The sequence below is a fragment of the Artibeus jamaicensis genome, unplaced genomic scaffold (genome assembly GCF_021234435.1).
Source record: "Artibeus jamaicensis isolate MK-2021 breed Jamaican fruit bat unplaced genomic scaffold, CSHL_Jam_final scaffold_1019, whole genome shotgun sequence".
In the NCBI taxonomy this organism is placed as follows: Eukaryota; Metazoa; Chordata; class Mammalia; order Chiroptera; family Phyllostomidae; genus Artibeus; species Artibeus jamaicensis.
The window spans coordinates 6,728,403-6,743,129 of NW_026522025.1; the positions used below are offsets into that span (position 1 = coordinate 6,728,403).

Here is a 14,727-nt window from a genome sequence, read left to right on the forward strand (position 1 = left end):
ACACACACACACACACACACACACACACACCAATTAGAGGTCAGAAAGAGCACAAAACTGGAAATGTTATGATCAGTTCCCTGCAAATACATTTGAAAATCTAGAGAAAATCAACAAATTTAGAGAGGAACATAAAATTACCACAGAGACTGAAGAAGAAAGAGAAAGATGGATAGGCCAATAAACCGCCCAAGGGCTTGAATCAATGGTACACACTCCCACCGTTTCCCCACCCACCTCCACACTTCACCCCCTGTCCCTTCTCCCTCCACCTAATAATAGTGTTACCAGCCAGGTTTCGTGACCAGTAGCAGAGAATAGAAAGAGGGAAGCTGCACTACTCATTTTAAAATGGTAGTATAATTTTGTTACGAAAACCACAAAATGACCAATTAATGAAATAAAAATACAGCCCAGTCTCACTTAAGACATTTCAGCATGAATAAAATAATGGAAAAATGAATCAGTAATAAAAGTAACTAAAACAACTAAAAATTTCCCAATACTTAAAGGATGACTCAACAATCAGAATTTCTGTTACTGCAATTAATCATATTGGAACAACGCAAGTGAAAAGAAAAAACCTATCCAGATTATTTTAATAGATACAAGAAAGCATTCCAGCTAGATAAATTTTCTTAACTAGATTAACCTCTAACAAATTTAACAATAGCAAAGTGGAACAAAGAGTTCATATAGAAACTGTACTGGAAATTCCTGCAATAGAAAGACAAATAAACCCATATACAATTGGGCCAAAGCACATGGTGGACATCATGGAAGCCAACAACCTCACAGTAAACAGGGAAATAAAAATCAAGACAATGAGAATTAGTTTCACACCCCAGTTTAGTAACAATCTTAGCTGGAAAAAACATCTCACTTAGCATGAAAATGGAAAACAGGAACTCTTCACACTGGTTGGAGAGTAAGAACTGGCACAAATATTTTGGAGGATAATTTTTCAATATTTAGTAAAGCTAAAGTTGTTTAATTACTCGTTTAGCACTTCTAGGTAAAAACAACTAGAGAAACTTGCTCATATTCACCTGTAAATACATAAGATAATTACTGCAACAGCATTTGGAAGGGCGAAAATTTGAAACAATCTTAATGTTCTTTGGTAGGGGAATACATGAGAAAACTGGCGTGCTTAGTAAAGAACTACAGGCAATGTGTAAATACAATGACTAAACTAGACTTCACATGCATTAACAGACGATATGAAAACACAGCTCTGGAAAAAAATCAAGTTGCATATATAGTTTAATCAAGGATAAAATAAGATGCCATATCTAGAAAAATGTAAACTACATCTTCAACAGATGCGTGAGTTTCTTCTACTTCAACTGAAGTAGCAGAAACACACTAAACGGCCACACTCCTGCCTTCACAGCTGGAGCGGCCTCTGGGAAGGGAGAGTGACACGGAAGGGACTCCAGCTGCTCCCACGGCAAATGCAAAGGAGCTGTGTCACACCTGAGGTGGACAGTCAAGAGGAGAAAAATGGCCATAATTCTCCCACCTCAACACAAGTAAGGTCTTAGCATTTTGGTATTCTTCCTGCTTTTTCCATTTATAGGTTTATCCAATAGTTGTTCGACAATGAAAAGGTTAGAGTTTTCTCTTTTCTTTTTTTTACCCCATTTATTGTTGTAACCTAAACATGTTTCACCCAATTGTTTTCCCTCCTTTGTTTGGCCATTTTGGATTTTTTCAGGTATCTTTTTTCATGGATCTGTAATATTTTAAATATGTATGAATAGTTAATTATGCAGGAAAGAAAAAGTAACAAACTGTAGTGCACCAACAATTTTTCCCCTCACTATTTCGTTCCCTTACCCCTGCAGGAAGTAATCAGAAGAAACTTTCTTAAACTACAGACTATCCCATGTATCTCATGCTTCAGGGCCTAACGATCTTAGCGGGTCTATGGTGTATTAACTTTATTAATAAGAAATGGTTTGTGGAAAAATTGAAAGATGTCAAATCAACTTCTCGTACTACTGTTGTCAAAAATGAATAAATACCTGACTTCAGCTGATGAAAAAGAATTTCACTCAAACGTTAAAAAAAGGCATCTTCAGATCAATTTTCTTTACAGAAAGAAAGACTCAGGATTAATGTTAAGAGGGAAAAAGATATTGTAGATACATTTAAACCTCCCTTTTTGCTACTGGTGGATGTCTTTTATCTTTTTCTTGGTCCATTAAAACCAGATTTGAGATCTGCCTTGAGTTAATGCAGTGTGGGTTGATATAAAGTACTTGAATAGCAGGGAAGAAATAACTCTATGAATTAAATATGTCTATGCTTCAATTTCTTTCTTTCCACATTTATTAAGCGTACAGTCTATCTCCAGTACTGTAGACATTAATGAGAGGGAGTGGGGAATTACAGACTTGGAGCTTGGGGTTAGACACATTTGAACTTGAATCCTAGCTCTTCTACCTTCTAATGATAAAGTAGTCGATACATCCCTTAACCCTGTTTCCTACTCTGCAAAACAATAATAATAAAATCTACTTTAAAGGTATATTGTAGCTATTGAATGAAATATTTTCCCTCTTCACATAGTCCTATAAAAGTGTACTAGTAACATTATGTTAGAAGACAGAGATTTTAGTGTTTTACTTTCAAATAAGTTTTGGGGTTTGCATTTGGAAAGTTTTGTTCATCACTGGAATAAGATCAGGTCTCTATCTTTCCTGATTTTCTTATAGAAAACCTCTGGTAATTTAAATGCTATATAATAAAACATGTTTTATTATGATATATTTTTTATAAAGATTTTATTTATTTATTTTTAGAGCGAGGGAAAGAGGAGTGAGAGAGGGGGAGAAACATCAATGTGTGGTTTGCCTCTCAAGCTCCCCTACTGGGGACCTGGCCAGCAACCCAGGCATGTGCTCTGACTGGGAACTGAACCTCAATACTCCGGTTCACAGGCCTGAGCTCAATCCACTGAGCCACACCAGCCAGAGCCTATCATGATATCTTGATAATATCTTCAACATTATCTGTGTTCAAGAAGAAACAATAGCTCTGTAAACGCAATTCGAGGGTTAAACATGGCTTACAAAAGCAGATTCTTTTTCACTGTGTTTGGACCCTTGGAGATCTATCTTCAAAATGAATTTTTGAACAAGTGGGCTCTCTCTGGCTGAAGCATGGACTTGGGACCTCTTATATTTGTCAGCATTTGTCATGTCCAGCCTTGGGCCACAGTATTTTCCTTTGGAGAATAATTTGGCAACCTCTGTATTAGGCTGTACATACTGGAAAAGTGGGACACATAGCTCGTTCAAACATCTGTTCATTTGATCAAACAGTTACCATATGTTAGGCACTGGACTTAGATTCATCGTATTCATCTCTACTTGGATGTGTGGTCTGAGGCAGTCATTTGGGTTCTCAGAGCCTTAATTTCTTCATAGGGTCATTGCAGAAATAACTGAGTTAACATGTGGGAAATACCTGACAGGTACATTTCCTTTCTCACCTTCATCTGCGTCACATGAGGGTGGGTTAAAAAGGTCCACTGCAAGACAGTTTTGGAAAATCTAAAGACCTTACATTGAGTAGAAAGATTGAGACTTGAATAGAAAAACCTGTAATAGCTGCACTTCGGGGTTTATTTGATTAAGGGGGTAGACCTAAGTTGAAAATCCAGCTTCTTCCACTTCTTATTTCAATGGGACACACATTTTGGAGACAAGAAGACCAGGGGTAGCTTAGCCAGGAGTTGCTGTGTGTGTCATTCTACAAGTTCTTGGTGACAGGGAAATATGAGACCATGTGACTCCTCAATGTCCCAAAGTCCCGACCTGGCAAAATTCCTATTTCCAATAAATATTTTTTGCAAGACTATTCTCCCCCCATGACTTCACCCTAAAAAATCTTTCTCTTCAATTAGATAACTGGTGATTAAACTTTAAAAAAATTACATCCATGCTATCTAAAGTGGATCTCAAAATGTATTTGCACAAGGTTCACAAAAATATGCACAAATTTTTAAAAAATAATGTTCTCCTTTCACGAGCTAATAAAACTTCCATCTTCTGCCTTGACTGGTGTGGCTCAGTGGGTTGGGCATCACCCCGCAAACTGAAAGGTCGCTGGTTTAATGCCTGGTCAGTGCACATGCCAGGGTTTCGGGCCAGGTCCCCGGTTAGGGGTGTGCAAGATGCAACTGACTGATGTTTCTCTCACACATAGATGTTTCTCTCCCTCTCTTTCCTCCTTCCCCCCCCCCTTTCTAAAAATAAATAAGTAAAATATTTTTCTTAAAAAATTCTATATTCTACACTTTAAATGATTAATAAAGATGAAGAATCAATGAAGCAGTCAGGCAGAATTGTGATAAGGGGCCATAGGTTTTGGAAAGAGAGATGTGGGTTGAATCTCAGCTTCACCTGTGATCATGGATGGGTGATTGGACTCAAGTCTCTTCTTCCTCGACATAAACAAAGTAGTAGTGGTGGTAGTGGTAACAAACACTTTGTGGAAATTGGCAAAAAGTGTTTACTACCATTACCACCACTACTACTTTTCCTACCATTCCACACTTCCACCACTTGAACATGAACTTCTACCACCTCTGCCACCAGCTCTCCTACTTCCTCCATTTTTATGTAACACACACACATCTATGTTTGTGCGCAGATATTCTTATATATGATATGCATTTACATATGATACACATTTATGTCTATAAGTGTGTCATATATATGTAGATATGCATTTATACAGACACAGATGTGAGTATATACACCTGTGTATATAAGCCCAACCCTCCCACCATATGTATCATAACCTTACTGCTTCTACTACGACTTCTACAACAACAACAACTAACAAACAAGAAAATACAATGCTGCCAATGTTGGGCAGTAGGGTTGTTTTTTTTTAATTTATGAATTTATAACCCAATTCTTTCAATAAAGGGTCACAAAACTATAATGATTGTGAAGGTTAATTTTATGCATCATTTTGACTGGCAACAAGCATCCAGATTAAATATTATTTCTGGGTGTGTCTGTGAGGGTGTTTTGGATGAGATCAGCTTTTGAATCAGTGGTCCGTCTGAAAAGAAAAAATATAAAGAAGGAATTTGCTCCTTTTCTTCTGCCTTGCTGTTGAGCTGGACATCTTGCCTCATTTTTTTCTGGCCCTGAGCTGGGATTTACACCATCAGCCCCCCTGTTCTCAGGCCTTTGGACCCAGGCTAAATTACAACACCAGCTTTCCTGGGTCTCCAGCACACAGATGGCAGATCATGGGACTTCCCAACCTCCATCATCATGTGAACCAATTGCTTATAATTAACAAATATACATCTATACATGATATATCTAGATAATCAAAGCTATATATGTGTGTGTCTGAGTTGTATTTCTGCATGCATGTATATACATATGTGTATATGCAAGTATGCATATCTCCTGCTTCTCTGGAGGATCTAATACAATGACCAAGTCAATGTTGTTAAAGAGCTATCTGATTTACAGAGCTTGGCACCTCCTCTGGCTTCAGTTTCAGGAGTAACATGGTTAACTCTGAAGCTATAGTGTCAAATCAGAGAGCTCATTCACAGGAGGACATGTAAACAATAACAACAGCTAATGATACTGAGTACTTACCAAGTGCCAAACACTTCCAAATGCATGTATCAGTTCATTTGATCCTCATCGGACCCTATGAAGTAGATACTGTCATTCTTTCCTTGTTCAGATGAGACATAGCTCAAGGCCACAGAGTGGTAAGTAGCAGGGCAGTGATCAGAAGCCGAGTATTTGACTCCAGAATCTAGGGTCATAACCACTATGTGATATAGCATTTCCCCAAATGGAGGCACCAGTTAAAGTCAAGCACAGCATGAGCATCTCCCACCTCAATGGAAGTCATCAAAGAAGGAGGTCAGAGGAGTGCATAGCACAGAGGACCCCAGAGGACTGAAAAAAACAATTACCAAAACCCTAATGAGGAAGATCGTGTCTGCTCAAGATGCAAAAGTAGAAAAGCTCCGAGGTTCCTCATTTATAAACTCAAACACTCATTCGGTCTTTGAACAAACTACATTCATGCTAACTGTTGTCTACATTATCGCATTTAACCACCTCAGTAGACTCTGAGGCATTTTACAGCTGAGGAAAATGAGGCTCAGAGATCTTCAGCGACTTGCCCAAGACAGCACTCTTGTTAAGAAGCAGAGTGGGTCTGGAAACCAGGCCTTCTGATTCTTAGTTCATTGCTCTTTGCCTCCTAACCACAGACCGCTCTAGAACCTAGAAGAAACTGAGAAATGAAAATAATGAGGCACAGGGTGAGGGTGAAGGCCAAGAAGCTTACAAGTGGGTTTTGAATGATATTTTTCTAAACTTTATTAGGCCGATCCAATAGTTTGACAGATGAAGTCTTCCATTAGCCATTTGAATGGGAAAAATGTGATGGGGAGATCCTTGTACTTCTCTGGGCCTGACATCATCACCTATAAAAAAAGACCAGTAGTATTTAACCTGTATCTTGAATCTAGGACAAAATCAATGAAACCACTGGTGAACTTAGGAATGGCTCTAAAAGCATTTGACTCCCACCAATGCCACCGCTAAAGCAGGTTCTTAATAATTCAGTGGCAACTGCTTCAACATGAAACAAAATGACCTCAAGCCCTCATTTTCATCATTAAAACCAATCTTTAAAATATATGCATTTCAAATTTCAGGGCATCGGCTTTCAGGTGGGCCACATAATTTAATCCCATTTTCTTTATATCAGGTCTCACCTTAGATGTGGCCTTCAGGAAAGTCCTTCTCCTACCTTCTCCAAGTAGCCCTTCTGTCAACCTATTTCCTAACATTCTTGACCATTGTTATAATTTTAAAATTATTTAATTGCTCTTATTAGTTGAGTTTTGTCTCCCCTGCTCTGGGATCTTTTTATCACTCACTGCTGGGTCTCCCGTGACTAATACAGTGCCTGGCACATCACAGGCTCCTGCCTGTGTTCATTCTCCTGTGATACAGAAATACTATAAAATCCTAGGCAGACAGGGAGAGGATGTCCCATCATTCTTTTTCTCATCGAGCTCCTCCTGCTCTAGAATATAAAAGCAAATAATAGACAAGGCCCTTGCACTCAAGACTCTCATGGTCTTGCATAATACAGAAAATACATAGAATAAATGTTATTATTTGCAGCATTAATACATACTAACAGGAGAACAAAGCAGCCTTCTATATGGAATAGACAGTACCTTGAGAGAGGAAATGTGAACTATGTAGTCAGGGAGGCTGACATTTAAGCACTTAACATTTCCTTGTATTACCATTTTTTGCTCACTTGTTTTTCTTCCTGACTAGAACGTGTACTCCATGGGAGACTTTGTTTTGTCACCTATGAATTACCATCATTTAGGACAATGTCTGGCACATACTGGGGCTCAATGAATATTCATTGAATGAATGAACAAATAAATGTGCAAATGAGTGAATGAATAAATGAATCCTGCATGATGAGAAGGAGCCATCAGGTCAAGACCTGGGAGAAGACAACTCTGTGCACAGGAAAAAAGCAAGTCTTTCTGCTTGGTTAGATTGTGCTTGTTGTGTTTGAGGTGATGCCAAAATGCCAGTCAGGGGATTGAAGAGAGGAATCAAGGGAGAGAGGGGATTAGGAGAGGGGTAAGGAGGGGAGAGTAAAAAGGAGCCAGAAAATCTAGGACCTTTTCAGCCCTGGTAAAATTTGCAATTTTTGAATTAGTTCTAAACATAAAGTGGAGGTCAAGTGCTCAGTGGTTAGTTTGATTAAGTAAACATTGAATTCAAAGTATACTGAGTCCACAGAAGAAGGGAAAGGGAACCCTGACAGCTAAAATAATAATGACAAGCTTCCTGGCAGAGTGTTGCTTGTTGGACAGCAGACTAAGAAAGAACAAAGAGAGGATTTCATGTGGGTCCATATCTTCACACGGCAGAACTGCTTACCTGGTGCACAAGGGCAGATAAAGAGCTCAGGTTGTCCTAATTATTTAACTTTGTTTACTATTAAAAAACTAGGACACTGCATATGCACATCAATGCAAAATATACAGATAACAGATAACATTCTTGGAACGTTTTCTTTACTCATATAAAAGTCTAAGGAAGGTAGTATCATTCGATCTGTACATTCTTCTTCCCATCAATCCGTTTATCTGTCACTCCACTGGCCTATTACTTATTTAGTTATTAAATAATTATTACTTGTATGTCAACTTCCTGGGGGAACAAAGGTGAAAAGGATGGGCAATCCTTTCTTTCATGGAGTTTACAATCTAATAAAGATTTCCCTGAATCTTCATGTTGGAAAAATTCTGAGACAGGACAGTCTAGCTGAAAAATCTCTATAAACATGGAGTCCTGAGTTCACATCCTGGACAAGCTCTGTATTATCTTGTAATTTAGGGAAAGTCATGACATGTCTGAGCCCTTGGTTTCTCACCTACCAAAGAGAATATGAATTTTGCCCTCCTAAGATGGTCAGGGGGTGAAAATGAGTCTGACAGATGTAAAGGATGGAGCAATGCCCCACAGAAAATTAGCTTCCCTTCAGCCTTTCCTTACACCTCTGTATGTACAAAAACAGGCTCCAAATAGGCAACTTGTAGTTGTTTGATTTGTTCCAGCTGATCGTTAGAATGCCACTAAAGAGAGAAGGCAAGGGCTGGCTCCAAATGCTTCTGTACTTTAGCTCCACTGTGGCCAGTTTCCCACACACAGACCTTTCTGCAGACAGAAAACACAGTCCTAAGGCAGGCCTCTGAGAACTCTGGCCTGGAGAATGTCCAGACTCAGTTTGCAGAGTAGGCCACGAGTCTGTCATGCCGTGCCCAATTTTGTCATAGGTAAAGGACCCCTGTGACTCCTCAGTAAGGTAGCTGGGAGTGGGGGGTGAGAGGCTGTGCTCTGGAGCCAGGCTGACTGGGTCTGTCCTGATATTACTGATCCAGTTGCATTACCCCGGATGACATAACTTGACCCCCATGGTCAGACTGTATACTCACTGGACAGGGTAGCTGTAGTTGAAAGTTTTAAAATTAGAGAGTGGACCTAAGTATAGGGTACAGGCTTTGTCTATAGAAAATTCTCAATAAACAGAACCTTTAGGTAATTTTTTAAAAAGGAATAGTGTTTGAAAACACGAAAGAAGAGAAAAACCCTAAGTAAATCCACTGCTCCTACCTTTGAAAGGCAGGCCAAACAGTGACCTTGTTGTGTCCCTGAAGTCCAATTAAAAAGGGATAATAAGTTATTGAAGCGGCTTAAGCTGACGCCACCTGAATGTTCTGAGTCTAAAACTTCATTAGGCACAGACTTAAACAATTCCTTCTTTTCACTCTTGCCCCAAAGCAATTCCATTTAGCACACAGGGACCTGGGGACCCACTTTCTTATCCCGGGTGTCAGGCATATGAGGAGCCTGCCTTGCTGCTGGTCAGTCAGAACAGGTCCACACCAGTCACAGTCACCTAGAACACAGCTGTTCAGGAAAGAGCTCTGCCGTCGCAAACAATTTAAAACCCAGCCTTTAGAGATTCTGATCTCACATGCACAAAGGCACAATGACATACTGCTTTTGTTTTAAGTAGAAACCAATCCCAGATAGCTTTCAGGAAGGGTCTGTCTTGTACTGAGCACTCTGTATGGGTTCATATCAACAATGACAGAAAGAGCAAATCACCTACAAGTTTCTCTAGATTCCTATCTTTCTCTCACATCTCACTCCCCACAGCTGATCCAGCCATTGCTGGCATTCCTCCCAAACATAACTTGAATCCACCGATTTATCTCCATTTCTACCAATGTGAACGTGCCAAGTTACTGCACCTCTCTGAGACTCAGTGTCCTCATCTGTGAAATGGGATGGTTTCATCCACTTCTTGTCATAAATGGCATCATATATGTACCTCGAACAGACACTACATAAGCAGTGGTTGCCCATTTAATGTTATTATCACTGTTTTGTTGTCCTAGTGGTTTCCTAGGCTACCTTGCTCTTTTCGTGGCTTACAATTTTCCTATGGCTTCCCAGTGCATTTTGAGCAAAATTCCAATTCATTCCACGACCCACAGTGCCACTGCCATTCCCCTGGCGCACTGTGTTTCAGCTGTGCTCCCTCCTCTCTGGCTCCCTAAATGCAGGGAGCGTGTTCTGCCTTGAGAGTTGGCACCAGCTGCGCCCTGTCCCGAATGTTCTTCTCCTAGGCCTTCCATGACTGGGTCCCCTTAATTCAGGTCTCAACCCAAATGTCACCACCTCACCCAGGCCTTTCCTGATCCTATACTTTCTCAATTTCAACCCCCAAGTATTACCCTAATACTTAAAAACAGTTTCCTTTAGGGCACTTACTACTATTGAGTTAGGAGTGGAAATGCATTTTGTTTGGCCACAAGGCCATTCTTCTGATATTATTATTTTACTTGAGTGCCTCTGATAAGGCATTTATTCCCCACTTCCACAGCATCTCTCTTCCTGGCTGTCCCCAGGGGTCTTCAACAGTCCCACGGTCTGCAGCCCTGGGAAGAAGGCGTAGGTATTTCCCACTGAGCATGGGGTAGAAATATCAGAAACACAAATACAAACATGTGTTCCAAAGCAGTAGGTTGAAAGAGACCATCCTGATTCATAATAGACTTAGAGTCTCTTTTAAAGACCATCATCAAAACAAAAACACAAAATTTAAAAGTTCAGGAGAGAAAGTGCGAGACTACTGAGATCCACCCATGGACCAGAATCTGAGAAACCCTGAACTGTCTGAGTCTTTTCTGCTTCTGAAATAAACAGCTTCTCCCTTCCTTAGTGTCTAGTCTGAGATTTCCTGAGTCAGCACGATTCTGATACTTCCTACTGGGGGAAAAGGCAGAGTTATAGCTAATGAATAAAATATTAGCCATCTCTGCTAAGTACTGATGGAGACCCAGTGTTGAGGGCTGCTCTGAGACTAACCTGCTTTGCTCACACAAATAGGGACTGTGAGTCAAGAGGGATGCCAGCCAGCTTGGTTCGTGTAAAAAGTGGTGGCAAAGAACAATCTCCAAGGAGTCATTTCACTGTTGTGAACTAAGGAGATATTAATATTCCAGAGACAGCAGAGGTGGGGGGGGCCAGGGTTGAGGAAACAAAGACTCAGCGAGCACCTTCTGTATTCACTGTGATTTATGCATTTCATCTCATTTTCAATAAATTACGTATTATTGTGTCCCCTCTGCAGATGTGTATGTTAAAGTTCTAAGGGCAGGTCTGAACCTGACTCCAGACCTGAAGTTCAGGAACAAAAATGGTTACTGCAAATGCACCAAGTTCCTAACAAGATGATTAAATATGTATGTGTGTGTGTAGGTTCCACTGAAATATAGCTAAAACACAAGGACTCTTGTTTTATAAATGATGGTTGAAAAAACATTTTTTAATTCAAAGAAGAATACAGCCCTTAGATTTTTTTTAAGAACTGTCTTGCAGAGAAGGGGTAAAGATAGTGTCCTTGGTGCCAATGAGCAGATCTGGGCCAGGTGGTTGTGAGTCTGGGGTAGGAAGGTTTTTGTTCTTCCCAGCTCACTACAATTTCTGAGTAAACAAACCAATGTGTGTGCACAGGTGTGCGTGTGAGTACATGTAAGATATTTTTTGTCTACTTTATACACTGCTGTATTCTCAATGTACAATATATAAGAGGATTTGGCATATAGTAGATGTTCAATAAATGTGTGTTAAACAAATAAAACCTGCCCCAACAGAGAAAAACGCTGGACTCTCCAGGTAATGAACTCCCCATCAAAGGATTTTTAAAGAGACTGAGGTTTTGAGCATAAATCCTTGCCTTTGGTGGAAGGTTGTACAAACGCTAAGGAAGCTTTACTGGATACTCTAAATGCTAGGCACTGCACTAAACACTTCACTATCATGATTTCATTTAATCCTCACCACAATGATATGACTTAAGAACTACCACTACCCTATTTTACATAAGTAGAAACTGAGGTTTGTAGAGGTGAAGGCATTTGTCCAAGTTTACGTAGCTGGTAAGTGGTAAGGCATGAATTTAAAACCCAGGTTTTTGTTAACATTGTACCACATGCCTCGGCGACACCAGATAATTGCTGGGTCCCCTTCTGGCAGTGAGGTCCTGCTTGCTCCATTGCTAACACAGTATCTGTACTGAAGATTAATTCTGTGAACACAGGTTCATCCCAAATAAGCACCAGTTTCCGTGGAAGGTGTATCTAAGGTTGTTCAGCATCATGGCATTTACTCATTCAAACTAATTTCTTTTTTTTTTTCAGGAAGAACATGACAATAATTTATTTTGGACTATAGGACTTACGCAGAAACCACTGGACATTTTTTTTTTTTTTTACAAATCTAATCACCAATGCATTTGAAAAGCTAGATGATATGGAAGATTTCTAGCAAAATACACTTCATGAATATCAACCTTTCCTCCAATCTCCAGCAGAGATAGAAAGTCTAAAGAAAACATTATCCATAGAAAGGCAGAAATTCAGAGATGATTCTCACACATTTAAAAACACTGGAATCACATGGCTAAATAAGCTGATTTTGCAGTTGCTCATTTATCAGTCATGTCAATGTTACTTCCTCAGTTCAAGAGCAATGAATATTTGCCAGTGATACAGGGTGGAGGGAGGGATGGTTCCCCAAATCAGGAGTCAAGTATCTGATTTCTGTTCATTGCCCAAAACAGGGGGGTCGTGAGTGGCCAAAATATATGTTGTCACCTGGGCTGAGATAATTAAATAGATGAGGGTTCAGAAATCTGGCAAGAAGAAACAACACCCTTTCCTCGCCACTTTCACAAAGATGATTAAGGGTGGGGCCAAAGTCTGCAGGTGCCTGCAGGGGACCAGCGGCCTTATGCTACCTGCAGCTAGAGGAGAACATGCAGGGTCACAGATATTTATGGGGTTCAAACGAATTTCTCATTATTGACGAAATGAAGTTCAAAGTCCTTAGTATGGCACTTACTGCACATTAAGATCCAACCTCACCTCTTATTTTCCCATATTAGAATATTTTGTAAAGATTTAATTTATTAATTTATTTTTAAACAGCGGGGAGGGAAGGGAGAAAGAGAGGGAGAGAAACATCAATGTGTGGTTGCCTCTTGTGCGCCCCCTAGTGGGGACCTGGCCCACAACCCAAGCACGTACCCTGACTGGGAACCAAACCAGTGACCCTTTGCTTCGCAGGCTGGAGCTCAGTCCACTGAGCCACAGCAGCCAGGGCCCATATTAGAATATTTTTGTCTGTTCACATCCTCCTTTTTGTTATTATTGCCTTGCTTTCAGTTATGTTCTAGCTCTATACTAAACAGGCATTGGTCCATCCATTGGTCTGTCCATCCATCCACCCACTCCTTTATCCACCCCTCCATCCATCATTCCATTCACTAACCAACTGTAAGTCAACAATGTGGTTATTTCCAAGAACAATACCCTGTCTTCACCCATCTTACAACCTCACAAAAGGGAACAAAACAGCTGTCTAATCCCAGCCCACCAAGCAGGGTACATCTCAAGTCCTTTCTTCTTCCATGAAGCTGCCCCTCAGATTCCTGGTCCCTCTTCCCCTCTTCTTTCACTCCACAGCACTATGCCCCACGTGACGTTTGATACACAACGAATCTCACTTCAGATGAGAGCAGATTCGGTTCTGTTGTCAATATGAAAGAACAGTACAGTCAAACTGCCCTTGCAAATCCCTAGGAACAAGGTGCCACACTAGAGACTGACTGCTGTTTCCCAGTACTTGCCCATCACAGCAAGTCTGTGCCCAGGGCTGAAAAGGATGCTGTTTCTCTGATGAAAGTGTGAGAGAAGTCGGCTCAGTTCAGCAGCAAAGATTCATGTCTAGCTAAAGTCTTCAATCAGGGCATATGCAATCACACCGAGATGCTCACAGTATGTGAGGCATGAGGGAACCATGGCTGACTCGAGGTTCATCAGAATGCCATTGTCCCTTCCCATTGTCACACAGGGGACGAGGCTCCTCTAAGAAAAAAATGCAAACCGTTGTTTTCCTACATCCAAATGCATGCACAGAGAACGCATTTCTACTGACCCACCTGGTGCTGTCCTGTAACCGGAGCCACTAACCTAAGTGTTCCTGGAGCACATGAATCGCACAGTCAGCTCCTTGCTGAAGACGATTGTCTCACCTGTTCCGTGGTGTACAAGATCCTCCATGATTTGATTCCTATCTATCTTGGCAATCCCATTTTTCTTCCCATCCTTATAACACTTTCTCTACTCTAACTCCACTTAACTATTGCATTTCTAGTTTCCAACATAAGATGTGTCAGTTTATCCTTCCTTCCTCTGCCTGTGGGCCTCTTCCTGTGTTATCCAGCAGATGTTGACTCTCAATACTCATGTCAAATATTTGCTCTTCAGTGCTAGGTTGACTGGATTGATGCTACTATTCTTCACCCCTTCCTAGAACCCTGCATTTCATTATGTCAAGTTTCAGGGCCTGGGACCCCACTGTGACTCTGGGTTGGTCATGTGACTTGCTTTGACCAACAGGATGTTAGCAAATGTGATACAGCAGAGGCTTGGGAAATGTTTGTGCAGGTGGGCTTGTCTGCTGCCACTGTCAGGAGGGCATTCCTCAGTTGGCTGGAGGGTGAGACGGGCGGTGCCAAGTCGGGTCACACCAGTCATCCCAGCCC

The 14,727-nt window shown here is 40.7% G+C and overlaps 1 protein-coding gene across 2 annotated transcripts in view; it reads right to left on the minus strand.

Moving 5' to 3' along the window:
* FYB2 (FYN binding protein 2) overlaps positions 1–14,727 on the minus strand; it is a 105,472-nt gene that overhangs the window by 47,441 nt on the left and 43,304 nt on the right. The window lies entirely within an intron of this gene.